This window comes from Quercus suber, unplaced genomic scaffold (genome assembly GCF_002906115.3).
Source record: "Quercus suber isolate HL8 unplaced genomic scaffold, Cork oak 2.0 scaffold_543, whole genome shotgun sequence".
NCBI classification, from domain to species: Eukaryota; Viridiplantae; Streptophyta; class Magnoliopsida; order Fagales; family Fagaceae; genus Quercus; species Quercus suber.
The window spans coordinates 83916-110780 of record NW_027069991.1 but is presented as its reverse complement, the minus strand read 5'-3'; the positions used below and the strand labels follow the sequence as shown (position 1 = coordinate 110780).

Here is a 26865-nt window from a genome sequence, read left to right as displayed (position 1 = left end):
CTTTGGCTGCATCTGCCATTGTATAGCTAACAATAACTGACATTAACACTAATAGGAATGGAAGTATCAACGTGCTTGGGTGTAGGGCTATTGCCATTTTGTTTACACATATAGAAGGAGGGGTTCCAAACTCAATTTATGCTTAGGCTATTTAAAAAGAGCTGGGTGGTAGTGGACTCTATCATATCATCTGCTTTGTCCTCGGTTGTCACTACTTTTATTATAACAATCACCAAGTTTAGCACTACTTTTGAATTATTACTTGTTGACAACATTCCACATCGAATTGATATGTAGTGCACTCTTGAGAATATCTCAAGAATTGGTATCTTACTAGATGTGGCATTCTATGATTGCAGCAGGATGCAAGAAAAGTAACTAAAACTTCATTCCTCTAAATGCACATGATGAAATCTACTAAAGCACCTTTTCTTTCTTTAGTCATCGTTGCTAGTAGTACTGACCTGAGATAAGATAACTTGTGTAAAGAAATAGAAGATTGCAGAAGTTCTCCAATGACAACATAAAACAAGACTTTGGAAAACATATAGTGGGTCACTTCACCTACCCCAATCAAAGGCAACAAATCGGTGACAATGATGCCCTTGGCTTTGAAATCATGATATCATTCACCGTTCTCAATGACATCAACATCATAAACCTGTGCACTTCATTTTTATTTTCTCTTGCACAATTCCTTTAGGCTTGAGTTCGTATTTGGGCCATGGCATTCTCCAAGAAGGACGAGGTTTTGAGGCTTTGAGATTTGAGCTACCACAAATATCTGGTGTTAGCCTTAGCCCAAACCCAAATAATGATCCACAGCATTCTCTGTTGGAACTTTCCAACCCGCATGACCCTCTTTTGTTTAAACTATTTTGGCTACAAGTAAATTTGTCAAATAAATTCTATACTCAGCCTTTCCCATAAGTCCCATGCTTGAAAAATTACATATATAAAACACAAACACCTTCCAAGCTGTGGACTATAGCACCTTTCTAATTAGAAACCCATAGATGTGATGATTAGTTATGCACATTCATTTAAAAAAAGACAACTAACATTGTGTAAATAAAGATACGCAGCAAACAAGTGTAACAAATTAAGAAAGTCATAAAACATTGTGTAATTGTTAAGATCATCACATAGAGTTACCTATTGTGGAGATACTATTAATTGCTGCTGTTTGAATTATGGATACTGCTGCTGTGTGGAGCTGTTATTGCTGCTTTAGACTAGTGGAGATGTTGCTGATGTAGAGCCCGTTTGGATAGGCTGTTCACAAAGCCTTAACGTGCGTAATTTTGTAAACCGTTTGGCTTCACAAAATCAGCACGTTTGCATTTTCAAAATCCAGATTTTTCACATTTACAAAACACTGTGAAGCTCTGCTTTTTCAGAAATGCAGATTGGGTTACCGCTATTTTTTTTCCTTTAGAAAATCAAAATAGTGCTAATACGATAAGAAATACGCTTTATCCCTTCCCCCATGTATATCTCCTCCTCTATTTTCTCAGTCAGTCTATACTCCTCCATGTATGTCTGCTACTCTATTCTCTCAATCTCCATGGGCTCTCTATTCTCTGTTCCTACTTCTGCTTTGTTTATGGTCTTCGTTCTTCATCTCACTTGCCAGGTAACAATTCTCTGTTCCTCTTCTGCTGAATTTATGTTATAGATTTGGGCTTTTTGGATGGTGGGTTACATGATTGTTTGAATTTGAAATCAAACTTTTGGAACTTATTTTGGCTGAGGGAATTGTTGCTGCTGCTGTTTTTGTTTCTTCATGGGTTGTGAATTTATTTGGGTTTTTGGCTGCTTTTGAGACCTGCCCATTTTGGGTTTTGATTATAATTATTGCTTTATATTTGTAGACACATAGATATCATTGGAATTAGACCCCCGTGTTTTTTTTTTTTGGGTGGGTTGGGAATAAATGGATATAGGAGTTTTCTTTATTATGTTTCTCATTCAAGAATTAGGATTGTGTTTATGGGCTTTAACATTCTTTAGTGATAAAAAGCTTAATGGGTATTGTAAATGCACTTCCAGTATGGTGTTTGTGTGTTCTCTCTATCCGAGGTGCCCTTCTGAGTTTGACAGATTTTGGAATGTATTTATGTGTGTTGCTGGGGAGTTGAGGGTTAGATGTGTCTATCTCTGTGTGCTTGTAGTGGGCATAGTTCTGATAACAAAAGGGAAAAGAGCAAGAGTACTATTTACTGAAACAAACAATTTGCTGGAAATTCTGGATTGTGGTTGTTTATAAGTGGTGGGCAGGGAAAGTATGCTGAGCTTTGTCTTGCAAGCATAATTGCTCATGCCTCTTGGTCATATTATTATTCGTATGTTTCAATCTTGGTATTTTGCTATAAAAAAGGGGCATATGGACGTCTGGCAGAGCAAGGTCAAGTCTGTCCTTCCTCTCTTGAATAGCCTCTAATGCTTCAGTTGGCCTATCATAATGAATAATTGATATAGACACAAAGAAAAACGTCATGACTAATGTTGGCGAACTTTTCTAACTAACTATATATATATATATATATATATTGGCCCCTCAATTATCAATATGGGATCTTGTTTGATTTTGGTTTCCATAATGACAATCATATTCAATGTTTATAACATAACAAGTATCTTTCACTGACATTGTATATCAGTTTTTTAGGACTACTTAGGACTACATCCTCAATGATGGGGTTTTGCCCCAAAATGCTGTAAGAAAAAAAAAAAAAAAAAAAAAAAAATTTACAGGGGATGACAAGACATAATGATCAAGACTTCCTAATTTATGTGGTTAAATGACAAGATTGCTACCATAGTGTTTTGTTTAAGCTGGCATGGCATGTGTTAGTGTCTCATTTTGCTAAACTCATTGTAGTTCAGCTCAACTCAAATAAGGCTTCGTCCCAATTAAATTGGGGATTTCATGCAGCAAAAGTAAAAATAATAAATCTACTTGTCATTACCATTTTTTCAGGTAAATATACCCCTCGATACAAATGACTTGAAGAGGAACTACCAAAAGTTAACTGGACTGAGACACCTTGGTTGATTGTTCTAATGAATTCCCCTTGGTATAACAGTTGCAACTATCATTTTCTGGAGGGTGAATCCATGAGAGTAATGTATGAGGCGTGGTTTGTGAAGTAAAAAGTAGATGTGGTGTTTGCTGGTCATGTTCATGCTTATGAATGAACTGTAAGTTCTTGATACTTCCTATTTATTAGTTTCTAAAATGTGATTTTTTTTTTGGTGGTGTAATCTGTGTAAAACTGGTAGTTGTCTCTAATCACTTTTTGAACCTATCCTGCATTAATTGATTAGCATCATGCTCTGTATGATGAAAGCTCGCTAATTATGTTGACTCGTGATTGAGTTTTTTTCTCTTATTTGATGCATTGTGTAATCATCATGATTAATTTGATTCGCTTTTGGTTTATTTATTTATTTATTATTTAATTGTTTTTAATCTTTTTATTGGAGCTTACTATATGAGTTGTATATTATGGCCCTTTTAAAGCTATTTGTTGTTGGTGTTGTATTTCTTCGTAACAGAAAGATGATGCTGCTCAGCTGCATCAGTTCATATTACATAGCAGAGAGAAGATGCTGCTCAGGACCTTGCGTGGACTACTAGTGCCATCGGAGTTCTGTTCCTCATGATATAAATATGTCAATGTGATAAAAACTATGCTTTTGCTCTATTATTCTTGTGTTGCACCTATTTTTGTCATCAATGTACCTCCTAACAATCTCCTTCCTTACATTCTTATGCAGGTTTTTGAAAGCAATTGACAGATTTAATGATTTGGTGGTGTCAGTTTATGTTACAGCTGGTCATATCCTCTCTACTTGTGGAAGCTTTATAGATGGCATACATTTTGTGTTTCTATCATGAGAGAGTTAAATTTAAAATTTTTCTTTAAATCTGATACTGGCATTATGCATTGGTGAGATGGTCACCATTGTTTGGATCCTATAAACTTTTATGTCTAAAAGTTAGTTATTTAAAATCTAAACCATGACATGGCCCTAGTGGAATAGTTGTATCACACATATAAGAAGCACATTAGATGGGATGGTAATAGTGCCTAATGTCTTCAAGGCTCTTGTCACTGTGTTATTCTTTTAGCAAGCCTCAAAACTGTGACAGTTAAATGTCTAGTTCTGTTGGTATACCAAGTCTCTGTACCAAACGTATGGTTCAGTGAGGGGTGGGTGGTGTTCCAAGTCTATTAATGGGCCGTATGGGGTTTGCTTATGGAAGTATATTCAGGGAGGATGGACAAAGTTTTCTTGCTTCATTAAATTTGAGGTAGCTGATGGTACTAGAGTAAAATTTTGGTTGGATGTTTGGTGTGGCTGCTGTTTCTTTACTGGTTGTGAAGTTAAAAAAAATAAAATAAAATAAAATAAATAAAAATAAAAATTTAAGATAGATGGGGTTGAACAAAACCATTGGGATTGGATGGGATTAGTTTTTTCTTGTTGAATAGTAAATGGGTTTGAAGAAAATAGTGATTACAGGAAAAATGACAAAATAATCTTAACAAAATAGTTAAGTCCATTTTTGGGATTAACATCCAAAACAGCTGTCTTTAAAATAGCTTATCCAAACGCTTAATGTGGCTTTAAAAATAAAAAACGTATATTTTCACATTTTTACCAAACGCTTGTATGTGGTTTTTAAATTGGTGTTTTCAAAATGCACATTTTAAAAACGCTCGTTTTTAAAACGTACCTTTTGAAACAGCTTATCCAAACAATCTCGTAGTTACTTGAGTATAACTGTGTTGAAATTGAGTCATTGTAATTGTAATTTTGATTAGTAGAGTTTGAGCCAAGTGGATGTATTAAGACCTAAATTATATTAATTTTACTATAGATCATCTATTAGTTGATATGTTTGGTATTTTATTGTTTTCATGTTACTAATTAATCAATTAATATATTTTTAAATGTTTAGAGAGGAACCAAAAAAATAAAATAAATAAATAACAGTGTTATGCTACAAACTCTTGCAAACGCATCATAAGTCAAATAATAATAATAATAATGAAAACCATAAACAGTGCAAATTTATGGTTAATCAGCCTACTTAAAAAAAAAAAAACTCATGTCTCATGAGATGGTAAACTAGTCACAAAGACACTCACAAAATTAAAGCTTTTGGATTAGAAATTCAGTGCAAATTTAATGAAAACCACAACGAGGATCGCAAATCAGTACCTTTTGTATTGGTTGAAGGTAAATTAGCAGAGAAGTTGTCATAAATTATCAATAATCATGGGCTTAACACATAACACAGAATCCCACAACTTATATAAATAATTCATTTCGCACTTTACCCTTTATTATAAAAAAAGGAATGATTTATTGAGTAAGAGAACATAAAGGCAGGTACCACTAAACTGTGGCTTCAAACAACCAGAAGATTTATAGTACTTTCAATCTATGATATGCACCTGCACTATATCTTCCAAGCATCCTTCAATGATATTTGATCAGCCACCTCATAATGTGTATGATTAGATTTGTAAATCTAATTCGACACATATCTTATGCATACTATGATATTTGATCATCATAAAGGAAATCCGAAAAAATGATATTAGGGGTACCATGGACTCTACTGCAATTAAATTACAAATTGAAGAAATCATTTATAAATAGGAAACATCCTATTTATAAAGTGTTGAATCCTAACTCCTAATAATGTTAAACCATAGATATCCTTAATTAAATATAATCATAATCACACACATCAACTTTAAGAAAAAAAATTAGATGAATTGCACAAGCAATACTTCTAAATTACTGCTACTCATGAACAATGTGAACTCCTACAATACTGTGAACAACATTTTTTCTCTTTGAATTTATTTATGTCTCGCCGACTGCTTAGACTTTCTAACAAATTCAGTTTGAAAACCTATGATTTGAGATGTGAAACCTTTCTTGTCTAATCCGGTCGCTAAACTCGGCCGTCAAGACTTGTACCGGTATATCACATGCCATAGCAAAAATGTATAATTTTATCTGTTTGTAATTTAGAATGTTCAAATACAATTTTTTTTTAAAAGGAGAATTAACGATGTTTGGCTTTTGCACATACATATATGGCATAAAACCTGGACATTATATATCTTTACTAGTAAGCTAGATATATTATAATATACACATAGAAATGTATATATAGGAAATATAGTTAGACAAATAGTATGATAAAATCCAGGATATACATGGCCCTCTTGGTATAGTACCCTTATGTATTAATTGTCAAAAAAATTATAATGTGAGGATCGATCATCTATTTGGAGTCTAGACTATTAAGATTCATAGGCCGATATTCAATTTTGCACACAATATAATAGATCCTCATAATATAAATATTCAGTGGATTTAAAAACCTATTATATGAGTGAAAACAAAGTGAAAGTTATATCATAATTATTTTATAGTAAGAGTATGGCTTTTTCTGGTTTTTATATAATATTTATTTTCCTTCAATGTAACTTAATAATAAGCATTTTGACGTGCTGATTAGCAAATTGGAAGATATCTACTAGAAAAGAGTGGTGAGATTTGTACAGAAAAATTATATATAGATGACATATTTATCCACGAAATTAATAAAATAAATTCAGTTTACTTTTTTTTTTGGGAAAAGAATTGAACTAGCTTCTTTAATTTATAGATTGTAACCATAAGTTGTTAAAATTTGGATCATAATAATTTGCATATAATATAGCTTGAACTCAATTCTATATATATTTTAAATTTTTTTAACGATTTAGGCATGTGTTTATAGGTTCCTCTCTTTTGTCAATTATTTTCATTCATCGTAATTTAAGGTTGAAACATTTATTTAATGAGTGTTTTTTTTTTTTTGGATAAATTCAATAGTTTACAACAATTAAGGGAGAATTTGAAATTTTAATGTCTCCATTAAAAACATCAAGAAGCAGTGATGGTGGAGCCAAGATTTTTTGTTTGAGGAGGCCAAATTGTGGTACTCAAATATTGGACAAGATTCAAGATAAATCGTCACACACATGTTTAATTTATACCCATCCATTAAAATTATTTATATACGTGTATTTATAATTTATGTATTTGGAAAATCACAACCAACCAAATAGCAAAATGTTTCAATACATTATGGTCATGGTACATATTGTAATGCTCTTTGCTAATTGATGATTCAATGTCGTTCGTTGATCATTCCAATATATATATATATATATATAACCACTATACACCCTAAATGCGATGGTCACTTCATAAGTATAAGTGTTTTGAGGTGTGAGAGTAAGGGCCGGGGTTTAAGTCTCCAGGAGAAAGCTTCACACACATATACACTAAGATTAGGATAGAGTAGAATTTCTATCTTGTATTAATATATATATATATATATATAGAGAGAGAGAGAGAGAGAGAGAGAGAGTAACAATTGCTATTAACATAATGAAGTTTAATGAAAATTTGATATTTGCAGTTTTGCACTAAAAAAACTAGGAAAAATACACATTGTGATGATAATACACAGAACAGTTATATTTTTGGCAAGGAAATCCTACACTTATATTCTCCAACCAATTTGCTATATCTTTTACACAAATACTACACTTCAAGTCTTCACTCTTCAACGGCCCTCCAATAAGATTAATTTTCGAGCGATATCTAATATAACAGTTTTTAGCTTTGAAAATACATATTAGCTACCATCAAGATATCTAACCTTTTGTTGAATATTTCGACTGCAATGGAGAAGCTTGCTTATGACATCCAATCCTCAATTGTGGCCTTCCTCATTACAAGCTTACTTTAGAAAAATGCACTTCTTGTGTACTGGTTATTGATTGTGCCCATAATAAATGTCAGTATGCTAGTCATGCATAATTTTTTTTTAAAAAAAAAAAAAAAAAAAAAAACCCTGACGATGAATTCTAACATGAAACGTTAAGAATCCTATAAATCTAATTTTAATCCTCTAGATAAACCATATAGCCAAATTAAAGAAACTAATTATATGGACTAGAATTGAAGAGCTTAGCAATCGAAGGTACTAAATAAACAAGTATAACATTGCATTTGTACATATTCATAGATTGCCGTAAGACTTTTGTCTTCCTATCACTATCCTTTCAAAATTATATTTTTATCCTCAAAGACAAATGAGGGTGAATGCCAGCCATTTTAAGTTCACATATGAAAAAGATCTAATAAGTGTGGAAAACTTAGTGGCAAACTCTTTCACCAAAGAAGAAAGCTGATTATATCTGTGAAAAATGCTAATATTATCATCCCCATCATGGACTGAGTAGGACAAAGTGGACTGAATGGACTGAGTATGGCCAAAATGGACTGAGTAGGACCGAATANTTATATGATGTATATTTTTATAGAAGATATAAATTCTACTTTAACATAATTTAAGTATATATGTGTGTGAAGTTTCATCTTAGAAACTTAAACTTTGTCCCTTGCCACTTACACCCACACCCCACAATTATTTATACTTGTGGAGTGATCATCGCACAAAAAATACATGATGGTAAAATATGTGATATTTTAAAATACTGTAAATATGACCTATAAAGTAAAACAAACAGGTTCTTAGAATAATAACATAGAAAGTATCAAAATAACATATAAAAATAATAATAAATAAAAATCTCACCAACAAAGCAACAACCCCTACCCCGGGTTAAAGTTAAATCTTAAATGTTGTCTCTCTCACATAGTCACACACTCGGAAGACTCAAAAGAGTACTTTTCATTCCGTCATGAGGAGAATATGCAGAAGATTTTGCAAATATATGTTGTTGAACTCTTCCTCCCTTTTAAATCAAGACATGAAATTAAAGCGGTCACATATATATATATATATATATATATAATTATAATTATAATTTTTGATGCAGTATTAATGGGAGTGAAGAGACCACCAACAGAAACTTGTATGTTTATATGCTGAAATGGTATTCACAATTCTGATGTCAATATGATTTTTTTTATTATATATTATTGTTGTATACTTTTTATTTTTACGCACGTACACCTTTATCTCTTGTGTAATAATGTAATTTTTCCGTACTTTTTTAAAAAAATTAACTTAATAAATATGTCATCTATATATAATTTTTCTGTACAAATCTCACCACTCTTTTCTAGTAGACATCTTCCAATTTGCTAATTAGTATATCAAAATGCTTATTATTAAGTTACATTGAAGGAAAATAAATATTATATAAAAACCAGAAAAGTCACACTCTTACTATGAAAAAATTATGATATAACTTTCACTTTGTTTTTTCTCATATAATAAGTTTTTAAATCCATTGAATATTTATATTATGATGACCTGTTATTGTGTGAAAAAATTGAATATCGGCCTATGAATCTTAATAGCTCAGACTCCAGATAGATGATCCTCACATTATCATTTTTTTGACAATTAATACGTAAGGGTACTATACCAAGCAAGCCATATATATCCTGGATTTTATCATACTATTTGTCTAACTATATTTCCTATATATACATTTCTATGTGTATATTATAATATATATAGTTTAATAATAATGGTCCAAATTTCTTTTGAAATAGATAATCTTGATGAATGAATAATGTGTACTTGCTTTTGATATAGAACTATTGATATCATGATATTGTGGGGGTGTCTATTGAGTCCACTTCTGTTCTATTCGGTCCATTTTGTCCACTTTCATCTTACTCGGTCCACTTCGTTTCATTCGGTCCATTCTGTCCATTTTGGCCTTATTCGGTCCTACTCAATCCAGTTTTTTCCTATTCGGTCCATTATATCTACTTTAGTCTTATTCGGCCCTATTCAATACACCTTTGTTCTCTGCGGTCCACTTTGCTCCAGTTCGGTCTTATTTGTTCCATTATGTCTACTTTGGTCTTATTCAGTCCTATTCAATCGGTTTAGTCCTAATCGGCCCTATTTGGTCTATTTGGTCTATTCGGTCCTACTCAGTCCATTTTGGCCATACTCAGTCCATTCAGTCCACTTTGTCCTACTCAGTCCATGATGGGGATGATAATATTAGCATTTTTCACAGATATAATCAGCTTTCTTCTTTGGTGAAAGAGTTTGCCACTAAGTTTTCCACACTTATTAGATCTTTTTCATATGTGAACTTAAAATGGCTGGCATTCACCCTCATTTGTCTTTGAGGATAAAAATATAATTTTGAAAGGATAGTGATAGGAGACAAAAGTCTTACGGCAATCTATGAATATGTACAAATGCAATGTTATACTTGTTTATTTAGTACCTTCGATTGCTAAGCTCTTCAATTCTAGTCCATATAATTAGTTTCTTTAATTTGGCTATATGTTTATCTAGAGGATTAAAATTAGATTTATAGGATTCTTAACGTTTCATGTTAGAATTCATCGTCAGGGTTTTTTTTTTTTTTTTTTTTTAAAAAAAAATTATGCATGACTAGCATACTGACATTTATTATGGGCACAATCAATAACCAGTACACAAGAAGTGCATTTTTCTAAAGTAAGCTTGTAATGAGGAAGGCCACAATTGAGGATTGGATGTCATAAGCAAGCTTCTCCATTGCAGTCGAAATATTCAACAAAAGGTTAGATATCTTGATGGTAGCTAATATGTATTTTCAAAGCTAAAAACTGTTATATTAGATATCGCTCGAAAATTAATCTTATTGGAGGGCCGTTGAAGAGTGAAGACTTGAAGTGTAGTATTTGTGTAAAAGATATAGCAAATTGGTTGGAGAATATAAGTGTAGGATTTCCTTGCCAAAAATATAACTGTTCTGTGTATTATCATCACAATGTGTATTTTTCCTAGTTTTTTTAGTGCAAAACTGCAAATATCAAATTTTCATTAAACTTTTCCCCCCCCCCCCCCCCTTTTTTTTTCTACATTTTAGTCTTGTACTAGAAGCAAGCAATGCAAAATGAATCAAACAAACACGTGTAAGAAGTACAAGAAACACATGTTAACTTGTCACTAGACTCAAACTTGAGCACTATTTTGAAAGTTCCATTGAATTAAATAAAACAGAGGAAAATCAATAAACGGAAAAAACAATGATGGATCTTAAAAAGCATTCCAAAAAAAAAAAAAACAAAGGACCAGATAGACATATAATATTGAACTCTTGTTTAATTGTACAGTAACTAGTTACATATGTTTTAGCATTTCAAAAAGAAAAAGGAAATACCAGTTCACCAGCAAATATGGTTGTAAATCCATCAGCTATTTGACCTGAACGCATAACTGCAGCAGCATCCCAACGAAATGATACAACAATGTCAAAAAAAAAAAATTATAGGAGCTGAACGATTCATTTATACCAGTTAAACAGAACTCAATGCAGCAACACAAAAAACTTTATTCAAGAACAATTTTAATGAAAGCGAAAGGAAATCAAGGAGTTCTTGGTAGTGTTGTTAGTGTGTGCTTGATATAAATTGTTTGCTGACTTCACCATATTCCAAAACTAAAATCACATCATGCTGCAAAGAATAAGAGTTTAAGTCTAGTTAAATATCACCAGATTTACTTTTCCCGAATAACATATAAAACTTGAACCTGATAAATCCCTTATTACAAAATTCAACATTACCCAGGATAAACATCACTTTCCTTCCATGTATCGTTCTTTTTCAACATAATGTGAAGAAAATTTCAACAGAAAACATCTATAACAACTATAATGTGATTTTATAAACTGCTGGCCAGGTAATAAGATATATACCTTGGAGAAAGTCCAATATCTGTCAAGAACAATAAGAGGTAAGTGAACCAACAGGCAGCAGTGATATCATTGAGCATGTGACCCATGCCATAATAAATGACGGACTATCTTCCAAGGGGCTTAGAGAACGAATCATCATCATCATCTTCAATACTATTTCCCATCATGATACTTTTTTAACAAATGGGAACCTGCAAAATATGAACTGAAGCTTGAGAGAACAAGCATAAATAGCAATTTAGCAGAGTAATCATGTTGGAGTTTTATTTTTTTTTAAATAAAAAATTTATTAATTTTATTCTAATTTAAAATAAATGATCATTCACATCAACTATAGAAATAATATATTCATAAATTAATTGTCATTTGACTTTGTCATATAAGTTGACAGGCTTAGCTACTTACTGAGCTTTAGTGATGCATTTCTATTGTTCAATCTTAATTCATTGCTTTTAACCATTACCTTAGTTGGCTGAAGTTAATGTCTTTAATCAAATTTAAAAATTAAACAAACTATGATATTTCCGTTTATATAATTCAATGTTTTACCAGATCCATAATATGTCTATAACATTTACATGTCCAGCTGCCTAAAGGAAATTTAAAAATAAAAAAGGTACTTTTTTAAGCAAGCGAATAATGTTGCTATTTGTTAGACTTCTTTCTTATTGGAGATCTCACTAGTATAAGCAATAAAAAGAGAATTTATCTATAAAGTTTATTTCATTAATAATGGTTTATTGGTAATTTCATTTTGCGCGAATTTCAAGAAAACTCAAGTTATATCTCTCCTTTATTTCCAACAAATCAGAACTAGGTTTACTGATGATTATACTTTGTCATCCATGCAATGAGTTTATGAGAATTTTACCACACCTAGCAAAATTCTTAAATGCCCTAAATATTTCCAAACATAGTTGTTGCTAAGCCAAGTTGAAGGTAACATGGGTTACCATAATCAAAATAAATGCCAACATACAAGGATAGCAGACTCAAGGGGTGATGAAAGTATACATGCTTCATGCTTGCAGACCCAAGGAGTCACCAACCACCCCTACCCTTTAAGGAAAGCAGTGCTGGAGAGAGGGCTACATTGGAATTGGTGAAGCACCCTTCATATTGTTGCAGTTTAACTTTTTCCTTTTCTTTTTGTGGGGAGGGGGGAGGGGGTGGGAATTAACGTTTTGGCCTTTCTTTGGGGAATTGTCTTCCTAACATACAAGATGCTAAGCATGATGCAGAAATAGCATGAATCTAGACCATTCCTGTATGTGAATGCCAAATAGTCCTGCCTTAAGGACTAGCATTGCAGGAGATATGGAAAGATTGTCACTTGTAAAGCCTTTCAATGACGCCTTGATATACACATTGGATAGAACTTCAATTCAAAATCTTAGGCCATTTTGTTTGGGGATTAACTATTATATCAATCTCTCAAACTCCACACTTACATGTGAATGCCAACAAGTCGTCCCCTTCATGGCTCATGTTCAAGGCTTCAAGCCTCTACCACACCTAACCAAATTAGCCTCTATATCTTTCAGGACACTCTTGCCAATTGAATATACTAACAATGATGCTCTGTTACCAACTATAAGAAATATTTTCAATATCATTTGAGACTAATGAATCGCAAGGGAGGACAAAATTAAAATAATCTTAACAAAGGGACCGAATCCTGTTCCTCTCTTTTCCAGCATTCCTCTCCTCAAATTCAGCCACATCCCATCTCATATGTTTAAAAAAACAAGACACGCCATCTTGTTCCTAATCTATGCCCAAAATAAAAGTCATTCACTTGGTCTTCAATTTGCTAACAACCTGCCCTTCATTTTGCTAACAACTCAAATTAGTAAATTTGATAAATTGATGTAATGTTGGGCAAGTCTTTTGGCAAATCAAAGAAATTACCCTGTTGTCCAGCCTAGCTAACAGATGAATAATTTTGCTTTCTTTTTGTGTGATTTACATATAGGACAGGAAGCTCAAATACTCAAATGCATAATTTTTCACAAAATCTGAAATATCAAATTTAGAAAAATTGAAAACATTGAAGGAACCATTTCTATTGAATTTGGTGAACACAGGGTTCTCAAATTTAACAAAGCTTTTACTTGTTACATTCATATAATGTTTCTCATATACGCTAATAGCTTAATCATATCCAGTGAAGAACCTAGGAAACTTTCTGAATAACTTTCTTAGTGCCATCAAAGTAACCCCCTTTCCTCCAGAGTCCAGACTATATTGGACAGCCCCAAAAGACAAAAACTTTTAAAGTATAGTGTTGTTTAAATCCTAACTATGCAACCCTCTGAGCCTCATCCAACCCCAATTCAGGAAAAGAAGCATTACCCACATAAATATCCTCATGTAAAATCCAACAGTCTAAAAGCAAAAAGAAAAACTTACCGTACCCTTATAACACCCAAAGCGGAAAGCTATTAAATTTACAACTTCAACAGCTTAAAACCAATAATAATCATCAACTAAACATGCCCTTAATCCCTAGCACCAGAAAAAACTATAAAACCCAGATACAATTAGAATTCTACATAACTGGAAAGAAACGAAAAAGGGTCAGAAGGAACATACAGATACAGGAGGTAAGCTAAGCAGAACCCATCACCGAGAGCCTCTCAAACGTTAGCAGAACAACCTTTGTTGGTTACCCAAAAGAGAAACCGATGTTGTTTGTCAACTGTGTGAATATATATAATTGAATCTAAGTAGACCATATTCTCAAAAAAAAAAAAAAAAAAAAGAATCTAAGTAGACCAATAAATATGACACTACAATATTCCTTTTCTGTCATCTAAGCAATCTTGTTTGTTTGTTTGTTTTCTTTTTTTTTTTTTTTTTCTTTTTCTGTTTCTTTTTCCTTTGTTTGGGAAATGTGCGTCGTCATTGTCACTGTGAGAGTCTCTCAAGAGAAATTATTTGCTCCTCCTGGTGGACCACTGATGTGGTCCTCCTTGCTGATATGGACCAATAAAAAATGTCATGTATTAAAGAAAAGTTGAGTCAGCAACAAACTTGTGCAATACTCCTTCAGCCTTATAAATAACAAAACTTTGAAATACACTTTTCACTTCTCTAATCCTGCTTCACCGCCCAGCTTGCCGCTTCACCAAAAATTCTAAAACCCAAATTATTTGCTCATCGCCCAGCTCTCTTCTCTCTACCTCTCTGCATTGAAGAACAAGCTCTATGAGATTAAAATAACAAAACTTGAAATACACTTTCACTTCTCTAATCCTACTTCACCACCCAGCTTATTTGCTGCTTCACCAAAAATTCTAAAACCCAAATTATTTGCTCACCGCCCAACTCTCTACTCTCCAGCTCCCTGCATCATTGAAGAACAAGCTCTATGAGATTTTGAACTATCTTTGTTCTTAGGTCTAACTTTTTCCAGCTTGTTTCCCTCTTTTCCTTATGACTAAAGTGGTTGCTGGAATCCAATGCTCACCATCGCAACTAACCATGGCTGATCAAGGTATGTTACAAAGTCTCATTTCACTCTTCAGAGTCTTATTTTCTTGCTCTGTTCTATCTCTATGTAGTTTATAATATAGTGCCTTCAACATGTTTGATAAAAAGGCTAAGACAGCGACGGAGCTACTCTTTGACTTGGGGGGGGGGGCCTGGATTTTGGAGAAACTTTTTTTATAGGTATATTTAATGTTCAATTAGCCTAAAAAAAAATAAACTTGGTCATTATTAGTCTCTTCTTACTTAGAGATGAAGATGAGAGAAAGAAATTTCTCATTGAATGAATAGGAAAAGTACAGCTCTGCTTATATATACAAGGAACAGAGCAGTGGAATGAAATAAAACAAAAGGAATTAAAAAACAAGCTTTTTAATTTTAACCCAAATCAATTTCTCGTACTGCATTTTTTGGATTCTCAATATCAAAATTAGCCTAAATTCTATTTCTTAATGACCAAAATATTAGACAAAAATCCTCCCATTCCCACGTGTAGGCTACTTTTCTGCTCTGCACAAAGGCTACTCCTATACTGGATGTTTATTCTTTGACTATCTTTATATTCATTGAATCCATTGATTACCATAATGGAAGAATGTTAGTTGTTTGTAACATTATCAGTGATGTTTATTGTTTTTATGAGTTACGAAAGTCAATTAATGATATTAGAGAGATTGTAAAGTGGATAGAATTTGTCAAACCAAGTGTCAATAGCATTCACCAAAAAAAAAAAAAAAAAAGTGTCAATTGGCCTTAAAAATGCCTTGCTAATGTGGCAAGAGAAGAGTTTATGATAGAACATGAGGCTAGATAATGTGGTCTTAAAAACATACTCAATCTCAACAATTCAATTTGAATTGTTGACCCAAATAGATGATAAAATATTAAATTGACCAGAAAAAAATTTTATTCTTGAAGTTGCAATTTTTATTTTCTTTCTATTTAGTTTTCCTGACTATGAGCCCTTGTTTTTAACTCTAGATTACAAGTTTTTTTTTTTAGAATAAGTCTTTAATTGAGACCTTAAGTTTAGTATTATAACGTTGTTGCGTTCCTTTGGTTTTTTTTTTTTTTTTTTTTTTTTTTTTTTTTTTTTTTTTTTGCATTTGATTGTTACTGTTGCTAATGCTGATGCATTTGAATGTTATGGTGTTTTTAATCATAGATATTAGAGTCAATGAGGAAGGTGTTGAAGATATTGAAACTTTTCTTGGAATGGTGGTGCATAGTGAGGATGAAGCATATAAATTGTACAATGACTATGCCATTTGAATTGGGTTCAGTGTTCGGAAAGAAAAAAATCAGATATGCAAAAAATGTTGTAAGACAATGAGATTATGTGTGTTCAAAAGAAGGATTCCCATGAGATAGTGACAATTTGGATGATAAGAAGTTCAAAAAATTACAAACTAGGACCGGTTGTGAAGCTAGTATCCGGTTTATAGTGACAAATGATGAGTGGAAGGTTACTCACTTCAATCCTACTCATAATCATAAGCTTGCAAAGCCAGAAGAAAGGCCATTTCTAAGGCGAATTGAAAAATAACTGATGCTCAGTTAGGTGTTATAAAAACTTTCAAGGAAGCGGGTATAAGAACAATAAGCGCATATTCCTATTTAGTTGAGGATTCTAGAGGGTTTGAAAATGTTGGATTTATAAAACAAGATTGCTATAATGTGGTGAACAAGCAGAAGTTAATCAATGTTGAGGCTGGAGATGCTCAAAGTTTAGTAAACCACTTTAAACAGAAGTAAGTAGAAGATCCTATGTTTTTTTATGCAATTCAAGTTGATCAAGAAAATCAAATGACAAATTTTTTTTGGAGAGATGATAGATCAAGGATTGATTATAACTCTTTTGGGGATGTTATATGTTTTGACACTACATATCGAATTAACAAGTATAATATGAAATGTGCCCCATTTGTAGGTGTCAACCATCATTGGAAGAATGTACTTTTTGACTGTGCATTTTTATTGGATGAAACAACTGTTTCTTTTACTTGGTTGTTTGATACATTCTTAGAATCAATGGGAAATCAAAAACCAAAGACAATTTTTACTGACCAATGTCAAGCAACGAAGAATGCTATAAGAGTTATGTTTCCTGATACATGTCATCGCTTGTGCTTATGGCATATCTCAAAATAAGCTGCAGAAAATTTACCAAGGCATTATGGGATTCCTGAATTCAAGAGTAGATTCAATAAGATTCTTTATAATTATGAGACTAAATCAGAGTTTGAGTCTTCTTGGGATGCCTTACTTAAAGATTACAATTTGGTGGGTAATAAGTGGCTTAACACTTTGTGTAAAAATCGAGAAAGGTGGTGTTCAGTTTTTAGTCATAACATTTTCTCTACAAGAATGAAAGCTTCATCAAGGAGTGAGAGTGTAAATAATGTTTTTCAAATATGGCGTGCAAAACAATGAGGCTAACAAAATTTGTACACGAGTATGAGAAAGCTTCAAAAAATATGCGAGTAGAAGAGTTAGAAGAGGATTTTCGTTGCAAACAAGGTACATCTTCTCAAATAGTCAAGAATTGTGGACTTTTAGAACATGCATTTTCTGTTTATACTCGTACATTTTTCAAAAGATTTGAGTTAGAAATTGCTTCTACCTTGGGGGTCACACACCAAGATGTGTATTCTGATGGAGAGTCTTTTACCTATGAAGTTATCGTAGGAGGTGGTCATAGGGTTCGTGTTGTCCAATTTAACTCCTCGAATAATGTTGTGACATGTAGTTGTAAAATGTTTGAAACATTGGGGTTACTTTGTTGACATGCTTTGCGAATACTTATTGTGAAAAATGTCACAGAGCTGCATATTCAATATATTTTGAAAAGATGGACAAAAAATGCAAAGAAAGATAGTGTTTTATATGATCATGTAAAACCAACAAGTGCAAATGATGAGTTGTCGGTGACTTCACGCCATAACGAGGCACGCCTTTAGAACAGTTGTCCTATGAAACTATATGCCTTTAGAACAGTTGTCATTAATTCACAAAACTCAACCTATGCTCCACAATGTATAGGTCTTTGCCAACCAAAGCACCCATCTAGTGTACCCATGGATAAGAGTTATAATAATCAAGTATGATCTACGTCCCTTGCATCATCTTCTTTATTATTTTTTTTTTAATGATGCCATATTAATCTCTTATAATATTTGATAGGTATTCCTTCCTCCAGCCATGCCAACAACCATTAGTCCAAGTCATTTTCAACATCCGAATCAGGTAAAAGTAAATTAAAATAAATAAATTATTGATTTGTGTAATTGAATGTTCATTTTAAAAAATATCTAACATTTAAGGTTGAGTTAATTTGAATGTAGAACCCCTTTTCCTATTGGAGCAATGCTTCTCCAAATTTCAGCTTCACGAGTATGCTTCAAAGTAATGATTTCTTGAATCATCTAAGTTAGATAAAATACTTGCTATTTCTATTTTTTATTCTTCATTAGTTACGTTTATTTATTTGTATCAATAGTTATTACCTTGTTACTAATAACTAAAAATGTCCATCTCTATTTGTGCAGAATTCTTTCTCAAATGGTTTTACACAACTAAATCCTAGACAAAAATGATTTGACTTAGAAGTTATCATATAAGTATTCAACTTTGAAGATTTTTGACAAGTTCTTAAGTTGGAAGATTAATCAAGTAACTAATGATTAGAGGAGTGAAAGCTACAGTAGTTATTTTTGTATTTCGAAGGCAATGAAAATAGGCCTATTCATAGGAAATGTTAGATTACATTCTTTTTTGTATATTTTCTTTTGTTATGCCTTCTCATCCTCTAGTAAAAAATTGTATAGTGTTAGGATACTGTTGTTAGGATACTGATTGTATGGTGCTTAGTGTGTGCTTAGTTGTAACTGATTGTATGGTGCTTAATGTGTGCTTAGTTGTAATGTAACCTGAGGTGTTGTGTAGTTAAGTCAATTAGTAGATAGTGTTGATGACGTGGAGTTAGTTAAGGGAGGAGGTAGTTGGTTACAGACAGCTCATGAGGATTGATTGTAATTGTATATATCTGATTTGATGAATGAGAAAGGGGTAAGAAGTTGTGGTGTGGACCTGTCTAATATCTATGCCTTTGTAAAAAGTTTTCAATTGTTTGTTCAATTATCTTTCTTGATTCTAATGTGCTGTTTTGGTTGGCATTGTAAAGTATTCCTTCTTTATGCTTTCCTTCTTCTAGAGTAGACATATAACCATAACCTTGTGCCACTTTCTTGTAACAGATATAATAGTGAATGTTGTTGTATTTGAGTGTATTGAATGTGCTGTTTTGGTTGGGATTATAAGGTTGGCTTCACGACATAAGACAAAATATGCTGGTACAACCCAGCATTTGTATAACTTTTGTGTATATCTCCCTTTGAATGGTATCAAAAAAGATGAATCAGCACCTTATTTTTTTGAAGAGTTCATCCATCAAAACAAAATTGAGAATTGCCCTTTTAACAACATTACCAATAATTTGCCCTGATACTCAATGAGAGAGGCACTATTCGAACAAGCTCAAACTCAATAACAAGTTGCCTAACAATTGAGAAATTTTATTGCCAAAATGAACAAAATTTACAATGAGATCCAAACACCAAAAACAAAGATCAACCTCATCTATAAACACAAAAATTATTTGCAAATACAATAACTAAAAGCTAACATAGCTAATATGGCCTAACATATAAACTAATGCTAGGACAATTGAGCTTCAAACTAATGTCAGGACAATTGAGCTTCTAAAGAGCAATTACAACTCCAAATTTAAACAACCATACCAAAACACAGCAGCCTAACTAACTAACTACCCTGACCATCCCAACCAACTGCTCAACTCCTTGGTACAACACAGCAGCAGCCCACGCACCTCACAGCAGCACCCCACGCACCCCAGTGCACACCTCAATGCACACAGCTGTGCATCACCCAACACACCTTAATGCACATCATTGCCTTAGTACATGCTTTGGCCTTGTATCACAAAATCTTGTATTTTGGCCTTAAGCCTCAACCCAACACCTTTGTTTTCAACCCGGCTACCCATGAGTTTGCCCGAATACCTGATGCCTCGACTCCTTACGGATTCGATCACGCTATTTTGGCATATGGGTTCGGTTACGCTCCCTCTATCGACGATTACAAGCTCGTCAAGGCCGTCAGCGCACCTCTCGTGGTCGTGTTTTCGCTGAAAACTAGCGCGTGGAAATTGGTTGAGGGCTTTCACTACAAAAAGCCGACTGAGGTATGGGAGGGCCCACTCCCATGTGGGACTCATCTCAACGACGCTCTCCACTAGGTGTTCAAGCTTTGCAGCGGAGGTGAGTGCATCATTGCCGCCTTTGATTTAGAAACCGATACGTTTCGAGAAATGCTGGTATCGGCAATTTCTGTGTTGGGTTTCAGCACTGGGTTTTTGAAAGGGAGCCTTTGTTCGATGGATCGTGTCTTTGGTCTAAGGCATCAAGATATTGGGGAAATAGAGTAGGGAGAGAGAAAGAAATAGGCAAATGTGTTTCAATGTTTGAGAGAAATTTTGATTTTGGCTTTGATTTTGGGATTCCAGTTGGGTAAGTGGAGATGCTTGTTAACCTTGGTTTGATTTTTTAATTATAGTTAGGTTAATGGGTAAGGGTGATGTGGAGCTGAGTAAGAAAAGATGGGTATGTGGCTTCCTTTTATTGGTCCATATCAGCAGGAAGACACGTCAGTGGTCCACCCGGGAAGAGCAAATAATTTCTCATGAGTTACGAACTCAGACTCAGAGTAAGAAGACCAAAAGACAGAGCTGTCCATGTAAGAACATTTTTTCGATGAAAATATCGGGGGTATGTTTGTCTTTTAGTAGAGGATGATTGACGAAGGAATGGGAGTGGGAGGTGCATTTGGGCGTGCCTTGTTATATATTGTTGGAATCAAGAAGATGTAGAGCGCTGTTGAAGGCTTCAAATTGAGCCCATCTCTCTCTCCTTATCTAGAACTTTGAAGGGTCCCACTACCTCTGATTCCAACTCCTAATAAAGATTCTAAAAAACTACCATTCCTTGCTCCCATGTCTAAACCAACCTAAAAGTTTAGACTGGTAGATTTTGTGGACCACGCTCACTGGATGAATATGAAAAGAGAAAAGCCTTGGGTGTGATGTCTTCTTTCATGATTCTCTTATTTTAGATTGCAAGATTCTCGTAAGTCAAATTCTTCAATTGAAGATGAATTTCTATTTCCGTGAAGCAAACAAATGCATTGATGCTCTAACTAGAAAAAGGTTCGGATCTTGACTAGGATTTAATTGTTTTTGACAGTCCCTGTGGACATTTGTATGTTTTTACTTTAGGACAATTTTGGTATGTATTATGAAAGGAGTTTTGCTCTCAAACTGTTTAATAATGTATCATATGAAAGAGGTCTAATTATCGTGCCAAATTAACTAACCTTTGGAAAGAGATATTCCTCTATTAATGTTCTCTCTTTATAAAGTTCGTTTGTTTGGTGGTTTTTTTTTTTTTTTTTTTTTTTTGAGAAGGAAAAAAAAGTTGATTCTAATAATGATAGGTATTAACTTTTGGATGCAACTTTGGTTTGTCCTATTTTTTGACGTTAAGTGGTTGAATTTATGGCAAGCTTTGTTGTTCAACTTTATAAACAAGGAGTTCCATCCAATAGGTAAATCGATCCAATTTGTAAGATCTTAGAACTATTTATCAATATATCTAATAATAACACAACAAATTTCACAATTTTTTTAATAACTATGGACGATGGATTATGATTAATGTATACTAAAAATAATATTAGTGATAATCACGTGTAAAAGCGATGTTATACTAATCGCATTCTATCACATTAATAAGTTGTGAAAAAAAAAAGGGAAACGAAGGTTTCGTAAAATAAATTATTTATTTTCTATTTTAGGGCATCTCGTCTCTCTCTCCTTTTTATATATATAAAAAAATTAAAAAAAAAAAAAAAAACAAAGAAAGAAAGTGTGGATAAATAAATGACAAAAAGATATTGGAACATCAATTTGGAAGAAATTACCTGAAATTTGATCTTGGTTTATTTGAGATTGTTCCTTTTAATCATAAATTCATAATCAAAGATGTTTAATGCATTATAAAATTGTTGATTGATATTATTTGAAATTGAATAAAAATATTTTGTATCACTTTTTGTGTTTCACTTTTTTTTTTCCACCAATCATAGTACGTATGCCATGTGTTTTGATTTTTTTTTTGATTATTTTTATATAAAAAGTGAAACAAATAAATGGCAAGTTGTGAATGGTGGAACTCAAAAGATGGTAAAGAGGATTTGTATTCCTTTAACACCAACATATAACTTAAGCAAGAAGCTTTTAATTGACTTATTTTAGGATTGTTGATGAGTTTAGTTTCATTGTCCATACTTCATTGGCAACAATATTTTTTATTTTAATCCTTAATTAACTATGTATTCTTCTACAAACGGGATCAAATCCGCAAACAATAGCTATCAACAAGGATGTAATGTCTTGTAATTCAATTAGTTGGCAATTCCTAATGTTTGTGATTGATACATTTAAGATTTAAATTCTCACGCTCTCCAAACTATAAAATTATCAAAAAAAAAAAAAAAAAAACAAGGATAGAATGTAGTTGGGTTATTAACGTATTGGCAAGTCAAGTTATTCTTATTATTTTTTTGATTGATAAAAACAAGTTTTTTTTTTTTTTTTTTTGAGGAAACAAGTTGTTAATTTTATTTGTGATATAATATGACATCTATGAAATTAATTTTTCACCGTTAAAAACTTATAATACATTAGATATGTATAAATTGTTGTAAGATTTTTGTCTTCCATCACTCCCCTTTGAAATTATATTTGTGTATATAAGCAAGCCAAATTTAGTGCACATATTGATCTTATCTAATTTGATAAACAAAGGTATTATTAGCAAACGAATGATATGCAAAACTGTGTTAAAATGTGAAAACTCAAAACTGCCTTGAGTCAGTTATGCAAACTCTTTCCCCAAAGAAGAAAGTGGATATTATCATTATGTGAAAAAGGCTATCATGAAATCATCACCCCCATCCCCAATTCAGCCATGGGCCTTACTTAACCCTTAAAAAAGTCATAGGCCTCACTGAAGCCCATCAAGATAAGTTTTAGACTAAGCTTTTACCCTTCCCGAATTAACTCCAAGTGGGCCTTGAAATTTCAGACAACCTAGCTAGTACGTATCAACAAGAGCAGTATATAATTTCTGTGTGAACCCAGAAAAGGTTTAAAAAGAAAGAAGTTAAAAACTACAGTAGTAGTGCATGTGCATTTGACAATTGACAAGGGTTGCTTTAATAATGGCGAAGAGTGGAAAGGAAACACTTGTGGTCCACACGGTTTTCTTTTGGTGCTGAGGTCCAATGGGTGTTTTCTCTGCTTTGAATCATTGATGCAAGTTGGGGAACTATGCTTGACGTCAAGCGGTTGAATTTATGGCAAGCTTTGTTGTTCAACTTTATAAACAAGGAGATCCAACAAATAGGTAAATCAATCCAATTTGCGAGATCTTAGAACTATTTATCAATATATCTAATAATGACACAATAAATTTCATAACTTTTTTTATAACTATAAACGATGGATCATGATTAATGTACACTAAAAGTAATATTAGTGATAATCACATGTAAAAGCAAAGTTATACTATTCGCATTCTATCACTTTAATAAGCTGTGAAAAAAAAGGGAAACGAAAGTTTCTGTAAAGTTGTGATTTCCAACTATATTATGTTGGCTTTAATTCCGTGTTAAATTTAATTGTAATTTCTTCAATCATTTTTCCTTGTATATATGTAGGTTTAATTGTAAGGGATGAGTGTGAAAGATCAGTGAATAATCAAGTTTCAAAAGTTGAACAAGTATAATAGCAGCCCCACACTTGTTTTATAGCCCTCTTGGTATAGTACCCTTATGTATTAATTGTCAAAAAAATTATAATATGAGGATCATCTATATGAGTCTGGACTATTAAGATTCATAAGCCAATATTCAATTTTGCACACAATATAATAGATCCTCATAATATAAATATTCAATGGATTTAAAAACTTATCATATGAGAGAAAACAAAGTGAAATTTTGGTTTCTTGTTCATTTTCTGATGTTAAGTGGGTATTTTTTTTTTATAAATAAAGTTCAAATTCCCACTTCCCAACTAAAAAGAAAAAAAAAAAAAAAAAACACAAGGGTGGAATGTTGTTGGGTTATTAGCCTATTGGCAAGTCAATTTGTTATTTATTTATTTATTTTTTTGGTGATATAATATCTATGAAATTTCCATTAAAAAGTTGTCTAAATTGTTGTAAGATTTTTGTCTTCCATCACTATCCTTTTGAAATTATATTTTTTGTTCGGAAAGACAAAAGAGGGAGAATGATATATATAAAAGCAAGCCAAATTTAGTGCAAATATTCATCTTATCTAATTTGCTAAACTCATGTATTATTAGTACACAGATTGATAATCAAAACTACGTTAAAATGTGAAAGCTGCCGAGTGGATTATCTTGGTACTACCAAAACAAGGGCCAAAATGGCCCAATACCACTTATTTTTGAAATTTTTAGGAAAAAAACACTATTTCGGAAATAAATAGGAAACTACCACTTTTTCAAGAACTCGAGTTTCTGAAACTCGAGTTCCTCTTAATTTTGCCACCGTGCGCTGCTGAGCTGGAATTTGGGCGATTAAAAAAAATTATGTGGTACTCGAGCTTGGTAAACTCGAGTTCTATGCAACAGAATACTCGAGTATACCAGGCTCGAGTACGTTTTATAAATAAAATGGGAAAATTATGTCTAAATTGTTTTTTTTTTTTTGTTTTTTTTTTGTTTGGGGATAATCGACAAATAAACATAAAGATAAAAGTAAGTGGCTTTTTTTTTTTTTTTATGTTTTTATTTATTTAAACAGAAGCATTGTAAAATATAGAGATTTTAATTTCAAAATATGAATTTAATTTGTACATTAATTAAAATTTTTCATTGTTTTCTCATAAAAATTATTCACTATTTTTTGTATAAACTATTTATACGATTTTGCATAAAATTATTTTCTATTTTGCATTATTTAAGAAATTGTTCACTCTCTTTTCAGCATAAATTATTTTATGTTTACTGTTTAAAAAATTGTTCACTGTTTTCTCATAAAACATCTAGTGAAATCGTGTTTTCTAAATTTAAACACCAAATCTGAATGTTTTTTCATGTTTGAATTTCACAATAATCAAATATATTTTTCTGCATTGATAAAATTTGTTTCTACATTAATAAAATTTGCTCTCTGCACATCATATTTACTGTATATTCAAATCTACTTACTGCATTCATAAAATCTGTTTTTTGCATTAATTAAAATCGGTCTATTTTCGGCATCATATCCATAGTTAGCGCATTCATCATAGTTAGAAGCTCCAGCTCCGTATCAAGGTCACGGTCAATATCGTCACTATCATCAATAAGAAAACCCTTAGGCTTGTTATCCAGGAACTTGTTCAGAAATACTGTAATGAAAGGAACATAGAAGTTTTCCGCTAGGTATTTGACCAAATAGGATTGTCCAGTTCCTATAGAACCTATCACTAAAATACCCCTAGAGGGGGATAGGGCTAAGCGGAGCGAAAAGGGTTTTCCATGAGATGGGAAATGAAAACTATTAGCCTCACACGAGGTTTGTGAATAAGTGATTGTCTGATAATGAGCAAGAAATATCCGTCTTTCTGCTAAACAGGATGTATTGAACTCATAATTCATTAGATACTTTTTATGAATGTCAACTAAGTATCGTAAGTAAATTGCTCCCGGTTGTTCAATCATTTGATAACCAGAGTCATTCTTTGATAAATGATCACTATGAGTCAGACTCAATAGAATTTGATCAATCCTTTTTTCTGTCGTTAAGGTGGAGAACTGAACCAAGAATTCTCTTTCTTTATCATCAATCGAATCACTGTTCGAGACCCAAGATTCTATTTGATCATCAATCCAATCACCGTTCACGTTTTTTCTTTTTCTTATCAATGAATAGATCTCTTTACTTGTATGACTTAGATGTCTCGTATTTCTCGAAAAAGCGATTTGATTGATGGGATTTGGTATGATACTCATGAGATCGATGAGATTGATATTCAAATATTTCTTCTTAGAACATATTGATTTGACCCCATAAGTGGGCCCACCGCCCCATAGCATGTTGCCGCCGGAAGCATAACCCCCTATTTCTTCTATAGAATCTCCTAATTGTTCCAGAGCAACTAGAAAGAGATTCTTTAACCAGAAAGAATTCAGCTCAGATGTAGGATACCTATCCAGAAGCTTTCGCAACTCAATCATGTATGATGGAATCATCAAAGATTTGACCTTTTCGAATTTTGTTTATAACTCACTATAGGCTCGAGAAACAAAGAGAAGATGTGTACGAACGAGATATCCAGCAACTAGAAGAAGGAAAAGGATTGCATAGAGGAACTCCCGAACATTTTGCGATCTCAGATGTGTCGATATCAATGGTGACTCATTATTTCGATGAATCATTTCTTCGGA

General features: G+C 32.6%; 2 long non-coding RNA genes across 2 annotated transcripts in view; one reads left to right on the top strand and one right to left on the bottom strand.

Annotated features, from left to right (window-relative positions):
- Nucleotides 1–1272: 1272 nt before the first annotated feature.
- LOC136063571 (uncharacterized) lies at nucleotides 1273–4122 on the top strand. Its single transcript, XR_010625204.1, has 4 exons — nucleotides 1273–1636; nucleotides 2984–3204; nucleotides 3562–3684; nucleotides 3784–4122. It is a non-coding gene; the product is annotated as an uncharacterized LOC136063571 (long non-coding RNA).
- A 7110-nt stretch (nucleotides 4123–11232) lies between these two features.
- Nucleotides 11233–26865, bottom strand: part of LOC112006258 (uncharacterized) — a 57106-nt gene continuing 41473 nt past the window's right edge. Inside the window, exons 2-4 of the long non-coding RNA XR_010625197.1 lie at nucleotides 14370–14433; nucleotides 11775–11965; nucleotides 11233–11293 (exon numbers count right to left, since the gene is read on the bottom strand). This is a non-coding gene — a long non-coding RNA (uncharacterized LOC112006258). The remainder of the gene's footprint in view (nucleotides 11294–11774; nucleotides 11966–14369; nucleotides 14434–26865) is intronic.